The 14,788-nt window shown below is 39.6% G+C and overlaps 1 pseudogene across 1 annotated transcript; it reads left to right on the top strand.

Annotated features, from left to right (window-relative positions):
- The first annotated feature begins 2,380 nt into the window (after positions 1-2,380).
- On the top strand, positions 2,381-13,791 carry LOC308610303 (ferritin light chain-like; annotated as a pseudogene). Its single transcript has 2 exons — positions 2,381-2,403; positions 13,267-13,791. The product of its transcript is annotated as a ferritin light chain-like (transcript).
- The last annotated feature ends 997 nt before the right edge of the window (positions 13,792-14,788 follow it).

Below are 14,788 nucleotides of genomic sequence, written 5' to 3'. Positions count from 1 at the left end.
GACTGCTCAATTTCTAAGAAGAACGTACACACACACATAGGTACAAAATGTTTATGTATATGTAAATATTAGACCTATATAAACTAATCTATATTATCCATAAAATGAGGGGCCCTTGATAATGGCTAACATTTCTTTTTGGTATTTATTGTGTTCCAAGAACTGATAAATTCTTGCATTGTATGAATTTTCTCTTTTAACCCTCATAACAACTCGCTGAGAGAAGTAATGTTATCTCTATTTTATAGATGAGAAAACTGAGGCAAAAACAGATAACATGTTCAAGAGAACTCAACAAGTAAATTTTAGAGTCAAGATTTGAACCCGAGTTCTCAAGTTTTAGATCACTTACTCATGGTCACCAAGCTATATACTGAGGAAGGGGATGAATGCTGAAGCCATCACCTCATGCTCAAGTAGTTAGACAGAAACTTAGCAGGTATGGTTGAAAGAAGACAGGACTTGGAGTCGTAAGTCCAGAGCCTGAGTGATGAAATGAATTCTCCTCTCATCTAGATACAGGTTTGTTTTTAGAAAATGAAGAAGATCACTGCATATTTTGATTATTAATTTCTGTACTTAATGATGACCAAAGAGTGGAAGTTTACCAGGGAGCTATTTTGCAATGACATAAATTATTGATTCAAAATCAAACTTTTATTATAAATTATTGAGTCAAAATCAAACCTTTATTAAGTCTCCCTTGCATCAGAAATCTTTCCCACTCTTCATTTCTTTTTTTTTTTTTTTTTGGTACGCAGGCCTCTCACTGCTGTGGCCTCTCCTGTTGCGGAGCACAGGCTCCGGACATGCAGGCTCAGTCGCCTTGGCTCACGGGCCCAGCCGCTCCGCGGCATGTGGGATCTTCCCGGACCGGGGCACGAACCCGTGTCCCCTGCATCGGCAGGCAGACTCTCAACCACTGCACCACCAGGGAAGCCCTCTTCATTTCTTTTTAAACCCTTTCCTGTCTACTCTTGGCCAAAGCTTGAAGGCTACCTTAACATTTGGAAATAAAATAATGAAATAGTCGTAACACAGCAATTCCAATGCCTATTGAAACAGAAGCTCTAAGTAATTTTTCAGATAATTTAGGAAATTAAAAATATTTACATCATAGATGCAAAGACAGAAGTTATTTGTGTACTAAATGGTGAGACAAAAAGTTTCTGGTCAAGTAGATTTGTTTAAATATGAACACTAATCTGAGTTCTAACCCTGTGCTAAAATCCAGTGACAGGTTGCATACAGCTTCTAAAAGGATAGTTCAGTGCATTGGGTCAAATTCATGCCCTAAAATGTGGTATTATTAATAGTAATAGAAGACAGAGTGTGACTGTCTTCTGTGGGACATAGATGAAGACCCCAAGATAGACAATATCAAGGACAAGTTATGTAGAATAAGGTATTATCTCAGTCCTTGGAACATGTCATCCAGGATAGAATAAGAAGTAGATTTATTATCAAGTACATGAAGCCAGAGACAGTAAGCAATGAGTGGTAGTTGGTTAAAATAGACAGGTTTTAGAAGTAGAGGCACGGATGTAGAAAACAAACTTAGGGTTACCAGGGGATTGTGGAGGGGAGGCTAAACTGGAAGATTGGGACTGAAATATACACACTACTCTACATAAAATGGATAACTAATAAGAACCTGCTCTTCTTATTAGCACAGGAAACTCCACTCAGTACTCTGTAATGGGCTATTTGGAAACGACTCTAAAAAAAAATAAAAGTGGGGCTTCCCTGGTGACGCAGTGGTTGAGAGTCCGCCTGCCGAGGCAGGGGACACGGGTTTGTGCCACAGTCCGGGAAGATTCCACATGCCTCGGAGCGGCTGGGCCCGTGAGCCAAGGCCACTGAGCCTCTGCGTCCGAAGAGTGTGCTCCACAACGGGAGAGGCCACAACAGTGAGAGGCCCACGTGATGCAAAAAAAAAAAAAAAAAAAAAAAAAGTGGGTATATGTACATGTATAACTGATTCACTTTGCTGTACACCTGAAACTAACAACACTGTAAATCAACTATACTCCAATAAAAATTTTCTAAAAAATAGGTTTTAAGAACCATAGTCAGGGAGCAGTGTGGATTGGAAAGACCTGGCAAGAAATATTTCTGCATCCTCAGACAGTGCTCCCCAAGCTGGCTATTGCAAGGGTGAGCACTTGAGAGATCTTTGACCTAAGGAGGACATGAGATTAACAATCGATCACAATGTGCATGAATTATTCTCCTCAGTGCTATCAGAAAACAGATGGCATCCTAGAGCAAGGGTCAGCAGATCTTTTCTGTAAAGGGTCAGATAGGAAATATTTTGGATTTTGTGTACCATACATCTCCGGTGCAACTGCCCATCTGCTGCTGTAGCACAGAAACCGCCATGCACAATACGTTAATGAATGGGTGCGGCTGTGTTCAAGCAAAACATTATGTACAAAACCAGGAGTCAAGCGAGATCTGATCAGTGGGCCAGAGTTTGTGGACCCCAGTTCTGGGTCAGTGTTCACAGCTGAATGAGTCATGAGGCCTTAAGTTCCAGTTCTCATTGTACTACTTTCTACCTGGGTGAACTTGGGTTCATCCTTTTATTTATATGGGAAACTATATTCATCAAGCTTCTCCAGAAAAACAGAACCAACAGCAGGTGTATACAATGTGCCCATATATATTGATAGATGTAGATCTAGATATCGATATTGATACCTATATCTATATCCATATCTATATAAAGATAGAGAAAGAGAGAGAGATTTTAAACAACTGGTTCACACAATAATAGAGGCTTGGTAAATTCAAAATCTGCAGGTTGGGCTGTCTAGAGACTCTAGGAAGAGTTGCAGTTCAATTTCTGTAAGTCTTCTGGCAGAATTCCTTTTTGCAACAGGGAAGTCAGTCTTTGTTTTATTAAGAGCTTTAACTGATTGGATGAGGCCCACCCATATTATGGAGGATAATCTGCTTTACTCAAAGTCCACCACCAATTTAAATATGAATTTCATCCAAAAACACCATCACAGGGACTACCCTGGTGGAACAGTGGTTAAGGATCCACCTGCCAAAGCAGGGGACACGGGTTTGAGCCCTGGTCTGGGAAGATCCCACATGCCGTGGAGCAAATAAGCCCATGCACCACAGCTACTGAGCCCATGCACCTAGAGCCTATGCTCTGCAACAAGAGAAGACATTGCGATGAGAAGCCCGTGTACCACAACGAAGAGTGGCCCTCGCTTGCTACAAATACAGAAAACCCACGTGCAGCAACGAAGACCCAACACAGCCAAAAATATAAATAAATAAATAATAAAAAATTTAAAAAACACAAAAACGTCATCACAGAAATATCCAGAATAATATTTGACCAAATAACTGGGCATGGTGGTCCAGACAAATTGACATGGAAAATTTACCACCTAAGCCATAGTTTTGTCATCTTTTACTGAGAAATTTGACTTATCTGAACTATTTTCATACCTAGAAGATACTTTCTACAGTATCTGTAGAAACATGATTTGGCTCCAAAAACCATAAGCTAGAGCATTTCATTCCAGGTCCCTCCTCAAATATCCATGATAGGTAGAAATTTGACATCAGTAGTTCTTGAAATCTCCCCAGGTGATTATAATGTGCAACCAGGGCTGAGAAGCTGGAGATGTAGAGAGAATTTAAATTGAACTTTAGTTAAACAGTAAAACAAGCTCTGACTCTACTGGCTGGAGCTAGACAAGGGATATGCATTTAGTGGGATGAGAAGATAAAAAACACTAGGGTGTAAATCAAATGCTTTACACCTGTGCTTAGCTAATTGTTACTCAGGTAATTCAGACAATCTTACAGCACCTGAACCCTGAAATTCCTTAGTTCTCTTTAAAAAAATGTAACTCTTCAAGTAACTGAACTCTGAGAATCATGTAAATCATAAAGAAAAAGAAGAAATCTTATTTTCTGAGTTAGTTGATTTCATATACACTGTTTCACTGTCATGATATTAACTAGTTATCTTTCTTTCCATTTTATGTTTGAGGAAAGTAAGGCTTTAAAAATCTCAGTCATTTTCTCAAGGTCACTTGTTAAGTGTGTGGTAGGCAGCATAATGGCTCCTAAAAATGCCCTCACCCTCATCCCTGGAACCTATTAATATGTTACCTTACATGGTGAAGAGGACTTTGCAGATATGACTGAAGTTATAGACCTTGAGATAGAAAGATTATCCTGAATTAATTCATGGAACAAATCTAATTGCATGAGTCCTTAAAAGCAGAAAACCATTCCCAACTTTAGAAAGCGAAAGAGAGAGATGTCCTAATAGAACCAGAATCAGAGTGATGCAACATTTTGGGTTTTGTAGGTGGAGAAAGGGGACTCTGAGTTCAGGACTACAAGTGACCGCTGGAAGCAGATAAAGTCCAGGGAACAGAAACACCCCTAAGAGCCTCCAGAAAAGAATGTAGCTCTGCCAACACTTTTTTTTCCTTTTTTAAACATCTATATTGGAGTATAATTGGTTTACAATGGTGTGTTAGTTTCTGCTTCATAACAAAATGAATCAGCTATACATATACATATATCCCCACATCCTCTCCCTCTTGCGTCTCCCTCCCACCCTCCCTTCCCTATCCCAACCCTCTAGGTGGACACAAAGCACAGAGCTGATCTCCCTGTGCTTTGTGGCTACTTCCCACTAGCTATCTATTTTACATTTGGTAGTGTATATATGTCCATGCCACTCTCTCACTTCATCACAGATTACCCTTCCCCTTCCCTGTGTCCTCAAGTCCACTCTCTATGGCTGCATCTTTATTCCTGCCCTGCCCCTAGGTTCTTCATAACCATTTTTTTTTATATTCCATATATATGTGTTAGCATATGGTATTTGTTTTTCCCTTTCTGACTTACTTCACTCTGTGTGACACTCTCTAGGTCAACCCACCTCACTACAAATAACTCAATTTCATTTCTTTTTATGGCTGAGTAATATTCCATTGTATATATGGGCCACACTTTTTTTTTTCAGTACGTGGGCTTCTCACTGTTGCGGCCTCTCCCGTTGTGGAGCACAGGCTCCGGACGTGCCGGCTCAGCAGCCATGGATTATGGGCCCAGCCACTCCGCAGCATGTGGGATCTTCCTGGAGCGGGGCAGGACCCGTGTCCCCTGCATTAGCAGTCAGACTCCCAACCACTGTGCCACCAGGGAATCCCTGTGCCACATCTTTATCCATTCGTCTGTCGATCCTGGCAACACTTTTACTTTATTCAATTGAGACCAATGTCAGACTTGTAAGGTAATAAATTTACCTTGTTTTGAGTCACTAAATTTTGGGTAATTTGTGTGAAAGCAATAAAAAACAAATACAGAGGTTCTACAAGAGCCAGGCTATATATTTATACTTAAGTATTTCTGAAATGAATTTAACATTGTGATTGACAGCAACAGCAGCAGCTTCCAAGGGATCCCACCACACACCTGAGGCAAAAGCAGCCTAATACAAAGCAGTGACGGCAGCAGGTCACTGCCCCACACTTGGAGTAGAGGGGGACTTGACCTACTGTAGCAGCAGCATAGCCTGAATGGGAACCCATCCTCCTGTGGCCCTAGTCCCATCAACATTAGTCTAGTCTGCTAGCATCTGCTGAGCCAACAGGCCCCACATATACAAACCCTCCAACTCAGCAGCATTAAGTGAGCCAGGCTCAGGGTTTCCTGAAACTCATATCCAATGGCACTGCAAAGACCAGATATCACCTACAGTTATGAAAACATAAAAAAAGCAAAAACAGAACACTGGGAACTTCAGAAAGAAAAGGGGAACAATGGAATGGGTGAAAACAAATGGGGTAAATATAAGAGACTATCATTAGTCTCATGAATTTCTTAAATACTATATGATGGTCAAAGCAAAAATTATGACATCATGTGATGTGGTTCTCAATGTAGAGAAAGGAAATACTACAGAAAATCATACTTTAAAACTGGGGAATATTAAGAGACCTAAATGGAAGTAAATTTTTTTTTTTTTTTTTTTTTTTTTTTTTTTTTTGCGGTACGCGGGCCTCTCACTGTTGTGGCCTCTCCCGTTGCGGAGCACAGGCTCTGGACGCGCAGGCTCAGCGGCCATGGCTCACGGGCCCAGCCGCTCCGCGGCATGTGGGATCTTCCCGGACTAGGGCACGAACCCGTGTCCCCTGCATCGGCAGGCGGACTCTTAACCACTGCGCCACCAGGGAAGCCTGGAAGTAAAATTTTGAAACTTCACTTGAAGTAATAAAACACTGATTGCAGTAGGCTATGATAAGTTACATATGTATACTGTAATGCCAAAAGCAACCACTAAGAAAACTATATAAATAGTATACACAAATGATTATAAATAAATTAAATTAAAATGGGCTTATTAAAAAATGTTTAAGTAACCCACAAGAAGGCAAAATAAGAGAAACACAAGATTGAGAAACTAAGGTAAAAGACAAAACAAAAAATAAAACGGTTGACCTAATCTTTAACATAGCAATAATTACATTAACTGTAAATGATCTAAATAACCAAGTCAAAGACTGAGATTGGAAGAGTAGATTAAAATATCACAAGCATGATCCAACTATATACTGTCTATAAGAAGCTTACTTTAAACATCATGATATAGGTAGTTCAGAGTAAAAGGATGAAAATGATATATCATGTGAACGTTAATCAGAAAAAGCAGGAATGGCTAAATTAATATCAGATGAAGTAGATTTCAGAGCAAAGGAAATTATTAGGGGCAAAGAGGGTCATTACGTAAAGATAACAGGAATAATCCACCTAGATGACCTAGTGATACTAAATGTGTGTGCACCAAACAACAGAACTTCAAAATACATGAAGCAAACACTGAAAAAGGTAGTAAAAGGAGAAAATTTTAAATCCACAATTATTATTTGAGACTTCAACACAGCAATTTATAGAACTACCAGACAGAAAAATCAGCAAGGATATGGAAGAACTGAAAACATCATCAATCAACAGGACATAACTGACATTTAAAGAACACACTCAATAAGAGCGGAATACATATTCAAGTGTCTGTGGAACATTCACTCATATACCATATACTGGGCGATAAAAAAACATTAGCAGATTAAAAAGAATTAAAATCATACAGAGTATGTTCTCTAGCCATGAAGGAATCAGACTAGAAATCAATAAGAGAAAGAGAACAGGAGAATCTTCAATCACATGAAAACTAAACATCACAATTCCAAATAACTCATGGGTAAAAAAGTCGGCATCAAGGAAAAATTTTTTAATGCACAGAATAAAAGAAAATGGAGATATAACAGATCAAAGTTTGTGGAATGAAGTGAAAGTTATGCTAAAAGGGAAGTTTATAGAACTAAATTGGGAAAGAAAATATTTCAAAGCAATAATCTAATGTTCTATATTACAATAGTAAAAAAGGAAGAGGAAAAAACACTAAACAAGCAGAAAGAAGGAAATAATAAAGATGAAACAGAAGTCCATGAAACTGAAAACAGGAAAATGGGGTGGGGAATCAATGAAACGAAAGGCTGGTTCTTGGAAATAAACAATTTAATCAATAAAGATCTAGCAAGACTGATAAAGGTAAAAAGAGAGATGGCACAAATCACAGCTATCAGAAATGCAACCAGGGATACCATGACATATCCTGCAGGTTAATAAGGGACAAGTTATTATGAACAAGTCTACACTATAAATTCAAAAATGTAGATGAAATGGGCCAATGCTTCTACACCCAAAACTACCAAAACTCAGCCAAGATGAAATAGATAATCTCAATTTTCCTGTAACCATTAGAAACACTGATTTTTCATTTAAAAACTCCCAAAAGAAATATTCAGGCTTAGATGTTTCACTTTTACCCAAGACTTAAAGAGTTAAAACCAATTTTACATGATTTGATAAGAAATAGAAGTAGAGGGAACAGTTCCTAATTAATTTTATGAAGCCAGTATTACCTTGATACCAAAACCACACAGGAATAGTATAGAGAGAAGAAAACTACAGACCAATATGTTTTATGAAATTGCCTGTAAAAATCCTCAGCCAGATATTAGCAAATTAAATCCAGAAATATAGAAAAAGAATAATATACCATGATAGGTGGTATTTATTCCAGTTATGCAAAGTTGATTAAATATTTGAAAATCAAACAGTGTAATCTACCATATCCAATAGATTAAGGGGGAAAAGTCATGTGATCCTATCCATTAATGCAGAGAAAGCATTTGACAAAATCCAATCCCATTCATGATTTGACACATATTACAATGAAATATTACTCAGCCATAAAAAGAAACGAAATTGAGCTATTTGTAATGAGGTGGATAGACCTAGAGTCTGTCACACAGAGTGAAGTAAGTCAGAAAGAGAAAGACAAATACCGTATGCTAACACATATATATGGAATTTAAGAAAAAACAAATGTCATGAAGAACCTAGGGGTAAAACAGGAATAAAGACACAGACCTACTTGTGAATGGACTTGAGGATATGGGGAGGGGAAAGGGTAAGCTGTGACAAAGCGAGAGAGAGGCATGGACATATATACACTACCAAACATAAGGTAGATAGCTAGTGGGAAGCAGCCACATAGCACAGGGAGATCAGATCGGTGCTTTGTGACCGCTGGAGGGATAGGAGAGGGAGGGTGGGAGGGAGGGAGACTCAAGAGGGAAGGGATATGGGAACAGATGTATATGTATAAATGATTCACTTTGTTATAAAGCAGAAACTAACACAGCATTGTGAAGCAATTATACTCCAATAAAGTTGTAAAAAAAAAATAATAAAAAATTTTAAAAAAGAAGAAAAAAAAACTCCAAGCAAACTAGGAATAGAAAAGGAACATACTGAAACTCATAAAGAGGATCTACAAACAACCTATACCGACATTATATTTCACTGTGAAAGACTGAATGCTTTCTCTGTAACATCAGAAACAAGGCACCGATATCTGCTCTCACCACTTTTATTAAATATATTAAAGGAGGTTCTACTAAGAAAATAAAGCAAAAATAAATAAATACATAAATTTAAAAGTTAAATTTTTAAAACGTTTATTTAAAAGATAAAAGGACTATTCCTACTACATTGAACAGGAAGGAATATAGCCTACTGAATGTTGAATAGTAATATATCCTATTATATTGCCTAAGGAAAAGTAAAACTGTCTGTATCTGAAGATGAGATGATAATCTAAATGGAGAAAATACCAAGGAATCCACAAAAAGCTTGAGAAATCATATTAGTTTGTAAATGTTTTAGAGTACAAGATCAACACAATTTTATCAAATTATATATTAATAACAAATGTTTAGAAGCTTAAATAAAAATATGCCATTTACAACGGACCTAAATAAATACTTAAATATAAGCCCAATAAGACATTTATAGGACCTCTATACTGAAAATTACAAAATGCTGATGAAGAAAAATTTAAAAGTCCCCAAAAAATAGGGAGACATACCTTGTTCATGGATTAGAAAACACAACATAATAAAGATGTCAATTCTCCCCAAGTTAAGAGGCTTAACATATTACTCTTAAAATGCCCTCAAGGTTTTTGTGGATATAGACAAGCTTATTCTAAGATTTATATGGTAAGAAGAGGCTGAAGAATAGCTAAAACAATTTGTAAAGGAAGATTAAAACGGGAGGAATTAATCTACCCAATTTCAAGATTTTGCAGTCATGATGGAGGGTAGATACACAGATCAATGGAAAGGAATAGAGAACCCAGAAATAGACTGACATAAATACATTTAACTTGTTTTTGACAGCAGTGCGAAAGCTATCAAGGAAGAATAGACTTTTCAAAAAATGGTACTGAAACAGTTGGACATCCCTCGACAAAAACAAACAAACAAAAAATGAACTTTAACCTAAACCTCCACACCTTACACAAAAATTAAATCAAAGTGGATCATAATCTTAAATGTAAAAGCAGGATATTTTTAGAAAAAATAATAGGAGAAAATCTTTGGCATCTAGAACTAGGTGAATAATTCTTAGACTTGAGCCGAAAGTATGATCAATAAAAGCAAAAACTGATAAATTGGATCTCATCAAAATGAGTTAAAAATGCTTCATAGAAGATCATTTTAAGTGGATGAAAACTCAAATTACACAGTGGGAAAACATATTTGAAAATCCCATATGAGACAAATGACTTGTATCTATAATATACAAAGAACTCTCCCAAAAACTTTAAAACATCCAACTAGAAAATAGGCAGAAGACAGGAACAGACACTTCATGGAGGAGAATATACACATGGCAAAGAAGCACATGAAAAGATGCTCAACATGATTAGCCATTGGGGAAATGCAAATTACAACCATAATGAGATATCAGAGAATAACTAAAATTAAAGTACAGTGACAACATCAAATGCTGGCGAGTACATAGAAAAATGATATCCCATCACTGGTGGGAAAATAAAATGGTTTAGCCACTCGGAGAAACAGCTTGACAGTCTCTTGGAATCCTCAAAGTAGATTCACCCTACAACGCAGTCATTGTACTCTTGAGCATTTATCCAAAAGAAACAAAAACTTAATTAAGTTCCCACAGAAACTTACACGTCAATGTTCATAGCAGTTTTATTTATAACAGCCAAAAACTGGCAACTACCCAAATGTCTTTCAATGGATGAATGTTGAAACAAATTGTGATAAAATCTTATGACTGAATACTACCGAGCAACAAAAGGAACAAATTATTAATATATGCAAAAATTGAAATGAACTTCAAGGGAATGATGCCGAGGGAAAAATTTTTTAAAACCAATCTCCGAAGATTAAGTAATTCATGATGATGTTTACACATTATTCTTAAAATAACAAAACTGTGGAGATGGAGAAGAGATTAGAAGTTGCCAAGGGTTAGAGATGGGGGTAGATGGTACAGCGGGGGAACGTTGTGAGGTTTGTGTGGTCCCAGTACAAATAATACAGCAATCTTGGTTTTAATCCCTAAAGATGTTTGAAAGTAATTCCTAATAAGAGGTGTCCAGATATTTAGCAATGGCAGCAGATTAGAGGTATAGCTCCCCAACATGACAACTTCAAAACAGATGGTACTAATTCAATGCATATGTCAATTTTTAAAAGACCAGTCACAATACTTAAATGGTATATATCTTAACGATACTAGTCTAAGGATCCAGCTATACCAGATGGACTAGCAGGATTTTCTGTACATCCAATCTTATTTAAGACAGTAAATCTTATAATAAGACAGTTAAAAAAAGAAAAAGAAAAAAAAAACCAACTACAGATATTCTCATAGGAAGATGAGGTGAAAATATGTAGCAGTGGTTCAAAAGCTTAAGCAGTGGCACCTAAATTTGCCTGCACATTAGAATCATCTGAAGCACTTTTTAAAACCCCTCACACCAACATTTGGGCATCCTAAACCAATAAAATCATTTTAAATCTCCTCAGACGATGCCAATGTCTAGCCAGAACTGAGAACCAGCGGACTAAGCAGAAGGGGATGTTTCTACAAAGATTTCTTAACAATAAGTCCTTTCACCCAATCAGATTTACACCCCCCCCCTCGCCGCCGCAACTGTGTAAAGAAGGCTAGATGTTGTCCATACTTGCCTAGCTTTAATTAGCACTTGTGACTTGCCCAAAACCTAGATCATGTTTCCCCTAAATTTCATGTTATTCCCTAAGTTTTTCAAATCCAGGGCTAAGGGGTTTGCCAGGATGAGATTTTAAGTGCTCACACAGGGGAAGTCCCTGGCAAACCAGGACAGAGGTCACTCTACAGTGAAATGTAAAGCATCCTAAATAACCCTGCCACTACTCCCAGATACTAGTCTGTGCCAACCAGTGGAGAAAAGGCATTCTCCATTACTACCACGGCAAATGCTGCTGTACTTGACTTGGCTACTCCCTAACTTTTCCAGGCGTCACTCCCCTTAACCTGCTGGTGGACGCTTTGGCCAGCTGACAATGCAGATATTTTCAAACTTTAAGGTGAATAAAAATCATCTGGAGGGCCTGTTATAACAGAGATCACTGAGCCCCACCAGAGTTGCTGATTCCATAGGGCTGGGACAGGGCCCTAAAACTTGAATATATGACATATTATCAGGGGAAGCTGGTAAAGCTGGTCAGGTTGTTACCGAATGCAGGTTCGTGTGTCTAAAGCACAGTGAGGTCAAACAAACCTAAAGGTTGGAGTCTGGAGCAGAGAAAGGTTTATTGCAGGATCGAGCAAGGAGAGGGGTGGCCCGTGTTCCAAAACACCCTGAAATCTCCAAAGGATTTCAGCAAAGCATTTTTAAAGGCCACGTGAGGGAGGGACGTCCCAGGGAATGTGATCATCTCATGCACAATCCTCTGATTGGTTGATGTTGAGGCCACAGGACAGGTAACATTATCCATCCTTAGGTGCCAGAAGGTCTGGGGGCTACGTGCTCATGATCATCAAGGAGTTCATTTCTTCCATTGGGTGGTGGTTTTCAGCATCTGAAAACTCAAGAAATATGCCTGAGATACTATTATCTGAGTACTTCAGAGAGGAACTACAGCAGAGGCTATGGGGGATGGGTCTGTCCTAGGAAGGCCCCATAGGGTACTGCTTGGTTACAAGGTGACCATACTTTGAGAACCACTGCTCTAGTGGCTTGGAATGTTAAGAAAGTAATGGAAGAATCCCTACCCAGATCTAGATTCTAGAATCGCCAGCTATTTTGGTGGGGGGAAGGGTACGTTTTGTCCTTGCTTGGACTTCTTGTTCACTTATATCAAAGCCTATTTGAGGCCGTGTGCTCGGCAGTCCTGCAGATCTGCCTTTTGCTTCAACGGTGTTTGGAATGAACAGACCCAGGGACGCTCCTTGCTCCAGCCCCCGACAACCGTCCAGCCTTTCTTCCTGTCGCAACCTTTGGAATCAGCCACTCAGCTATCCTCAGCCTCCAGGACAGGCCAACACCGTTTTTTTTTTTTTTTTTTTTTTTTTTTTTTTTTTTTTTTTTTTTTTTTTTTTTTTTTTTGCTGTACGCAGGCCTCTCACTGCTGTGGCCTCTCCCGCTGCGGAGCACAGGCTCCGGACACACAGGCTCCGCGGCCATGGCTCGCGGGCCCAGCCGCTCCGCGGCATGTGGGATCCTCCGGGATAGGGGCACGAACCCGTGTCCCCTGCATCGGCAGGCGGACTCCCAACCACTGCGCCACCAGGGAAGCCCTAACACCGTTTTTTGAGTTTAGCTCCTTATCACTGATCAACCACGAGTTCCCAGGTTCGTCAGAATTATTCCATCGAGGTGGCGGCCGCCGTCCACCGGCTGTTCAACATGCATCTGTGGACACTTACCTCTCTCTGAGCTTCTATTTCGACAGCAACAATGGGACTCTGGACAGTGGGGGCCACATTTTTCGCCACCTGGCTGAGGAGAAGTGTGAGGGCGCCCAACATCTCTTGAAAATGCAAAACCAGTGCTGCGGCCGCGCCCTCTTCCAGGATGCGCGGAAGCCTTCTCAAGATGAGTGGGGTAGAACCCAGGACACTGTGGAAGCCGCCATTCTTAGGGAGAAGAACCTGAACCAGGCACTATCGGATGTGCGAGCCCTGGGTCCTGCCCGCACACACTCCCACCTCTGTGACTTCCTGGAGAGCCGCTTCCTGGAGGAGCAGCTGAAACTCATCAAGAAGATGGGCGACCACCTGACCAACCTTCGCAGGCTGGCTGGTCCGCAGGCTGTGCTGGGCGAGTATCTCTTCAAAAGGCTCACCCTCGAGCCAAACAGGAGTCTCTGAAGTCCACGGCCACTGAGGAGCCACTCTGGCGTCAAAGCTTCTGCCTGAAGCACCGCTATGCAGCCACTAGGCAGCTTTGTAACCGCCCTGGAGCCCTCTCCCAAGCCTTGGACCAAATGGAAACAATAATGCTTTTTGCAGAAGAAAAATAAAAAGCCTATTTGAAACACAAACAGAATAAAGAGAAAAAAAGAAATATAATGTGTATATATATATATATATATATATATATATATATACATGTTCTTTTAACATATGAATTGCCCCACTTTATCTGTGTGAAATAAGTTTGTTCCCGTTATTGGGCTAGTCCTCAAGTTTTGCTGCTCGTATTAATTACCTAAAGAGCTTTGAAGAAGAACATTGGTGTCTGGGTCCCAGCCCCAGAGATTTTGATTCAGTAGGTCAAGGGAGGAGCCTGGGCACGTGGAGGTCTCAGAGTTCCCCAGGTGATTCTAATGTGCAGCAAATTTGTGAACCACCTCTTGGCTTCAATCCAGCTAGTGATCAGATATTAAATCTAAGACACATGGGCTAGTGCGTGAGCTCTGTTGCTAGGTGTATTCCATTTTCTTCCTCCTGGAAGATTCGTGGCAGGGAAAATGATTGATAGTTGTGTTACTTCTCTGAAGTGGATAGAAATTTCCAATTACCGTGAACAGGGGAGGGTGAATGGGTGAATGCAATAAGGTGTATCATTTACGTATGGCCCTATGTGTATGGCTAGAAGCTTTTGCAACTGACGTCTGCCCTACTTTTCATGCTAATGGTAATGCTTGTCCTCCTAATGCAGCTGTAAACTTTATAAGCCCATAGGTAGACAGCATCACAAAATATTTACCCCTCCCCACTGGCCCACGCTCAAGCTTCACGCCCCTTCCCCAATACACAAATGTACATCAATGCACTTGAGACCAATATCAACATACTGACCTTCAATTCTTCTACTTTGCAGCTTCCCTCTTATCAGGAGATGTCAGCATTTAGTGCAAGGACA

This window comes from Mesoplodon bidens (assembly GCF_964165515.1).
Source record: "Mesoplodon bidens genome assembly, contig: HAP1_SCAFFOLD_289, whole genome shotgun sequence".
NCBI classification, from domain to species: domain Eukaryota; kingdom Metazoa; phylum Chordata; class Mammalia; order Artiodactyla; family Ziphiidae; genus Mesoplodon; species Mesoplodon bidens.
Note: the sequence above shows the minus strand (reverse complement) of the source record. Positions and strands in the feature narration are given on the sequence as shown.